General features: G+C 44.9%; 1 non-coding gene across 1 annotated transcript; it reads right to left on the bottom strand.

Moving 5' to 3' along the window:
• Positions 1 to 928: 928 nt before the first annotated feature.
• Positions 929 to 1,003, bottom strand: Trnas-cga (transfer RNA serine (anticodon CGA)). The gene has a single exon. It is a non-coding gene; the product is annotated as a tRNA-Ser (tRNA).
• Between the last annotated feature and the right edge of the window lie 1,106 nt (positions 1,004 to 2,109).

The following is a 2,109-nucleotide window of genomic DNA, read 5'->3' as shown; positions in this document are numbered from 1 at the left end:
TTTCCATGATTTCCCTAAATCGCTCCAGGCAAATGCCGGGATGGTTCCTTTGAAAGGGCATGGCCGACTTCCTTCGCTAATCCAACGAGACCGATGACCTCGTTGTTTGGTCTCTCCCCTCAAAACAACCCAACCCTAACTTAACCTTCAACAATCGAATTGGTACTTTTTGCAGCCGATTCTTGTGTTATAATAAAGCAACAGAAGAGATGGTGAATTATATTTTCCTAAGAATTATAAAGTGATTCTAAGAAAATGGACACCTAAATTTTGAAAAAATACTCTATATTCAGTTCTGTACAACAAATGAAGTCAAACCAACAACTGAAGTAACACATTAGCAGGAGTCAGTAAATAATGTAGAATGCTTCAAGTTTTTGGCTGTACATGGAAACATGAACTGGAAGAAGCATGCTACTGAGTTTCTGTAACGATTAATACTTTTGCTCTTAGTATAACTGCTAATTCTCGAAACAAACTGTTGTGTACATAGTTCCGCGTAGTCAGCGCGTACACAACTTTCCCACTAGAGCGCGCCCCGCTAAGCACAACAGCGCAGGCGCAGCGCTCGTCCATCTCCGCACTACGAGATGGCGCAGTCTTAGAGACGGACCAAATTCTGCTTCCGCCGATCCGCGTATTAATATGTAACGCAGCCAATGAGATTGCTGCTAACGTAGAACCTTTTCTCCTCGCGGATCACACTCGCCCAGTGATACCTGAACACACGAGGTATTGTAACGAGTGTACAGACCTCCGATTAGTCAGTCTGCATTAGTCTGTAGTCAAGTTTCAGTCTGCGCCTAATAAGATTATCATATTCCCATACATAGCCATGAAGATAAATGTATAGACACTTTCCAGAATGAGATTTTCACTCTGCAGCGGAGTGTGCGCTGATATGAAACTTCCTGGCAGATTAAAACTGTGTGTCCGACCGAGACTCGAACTCGGGACCTTTGCCTTTCGCGGGCAAGTGCTCTACCAACTGAGCTACCGAAACACGACTCACGCCCGGTACTCACAGCTTTACTTCTGCCAGTACCTCGTCTCCTACCTTCGAAACTTTACAGAAGCTCTCCTGCGAACCTTGCAGAACTAGCACTCCTGAAAGAAAGGATATTGCGGAGACATGGCTTAGCCACAGCCTGGGGGATGTTTCCAGAATGAGATTTTCACTCTGCAGCTGAGTGTGCGCTGATATGAAACTTCCTGGAAGATTAAAACTGTGTGCCCAACCGAGACTCGAACTCGGGACCTTTGCCTTTCGCAGGCAAGTGCTCTACCAACTGAGCTACCGTCCTGCGAACCTTGCAGAATTAGCACTCCTGAAAGAAAGGATATTGCGGAGACATGGCTTAGCTACAGCCTGGGGGATGTTTCCAGAATGAGATTTTCACTCTGCAGCGGAGTGTGCGCTGATATGAAACTTCCTGGCAGATTAAAACTGTGTATTCTGGAAACATCCCCCAGGCTGTGGCTAAGCCATGTCTCCGCAATATCCTTTCTTTCAGGAGTGCTAGTTCTGCAAGGTTCGCAGGAGAGCTTCTGTAAAGTTTCGAAGGTAGGAGACGAGGTACTGTCAGAAGTAAAGCTGTGAGTACCGGGCGTGAGTCGTGCTTCGGTAGCTCAGTTGGTAGAGCACTTGCCCGCGAAAGGCAAAGGTCCCGAGTTCGAGTCTCGGTCGGGCACACAGTTTTAATCTGCCAGGAACTTTTATAGACACTTTGTCAAGTATCAGAGATATGTGAGAATGAGATTAACGTACCAAGACCAAAGGAACTTCAGATTGTCAATTGTAAACAGCATCCAGAATCAAGTTAAGTAATTTCTATGCTTTTTTATTGTTTTAATAAATGTGTGTGAAAATTAATCAAGTTGTGTTTAAAGTTGGTCACCGTCAATCTGCTACTCTAAGCGTGCAAGTGGCATTTCTATCGTCTGACCGAATGGCAGAAGATAAACACGCCACGATAAGACCACGAGACATATTGCTGACACTCACCTACTTCGTTAGAGCGACAAGACAAATAATCTGATGGTTTGTGTGTACCGAAGGTCTTACAGTATGCACAACACACAAACGAATTAACCTACTGACATATTTTC

The sequence above is a fragment of the Schistocerca nitens genome, chromosome 3 (genome assembly GCF_023898315.1).
Source record: "Schistocerca nitens isolate TAMUIC-IGC-003100 chromosome 3, iqSchNite1.1, whole genome shotgun sequence".
Lineage (NCBI taxonomy): Eukaryota > Metazoa > Arthropoda > Insecta > Orthoptera > Acrididae > Schistocerca > Schistocerca nitens.
Note: the sequence above shows the minus strand (reverse complement) of the source record. Positions and strands in the feature narration are given on the sequence as shown.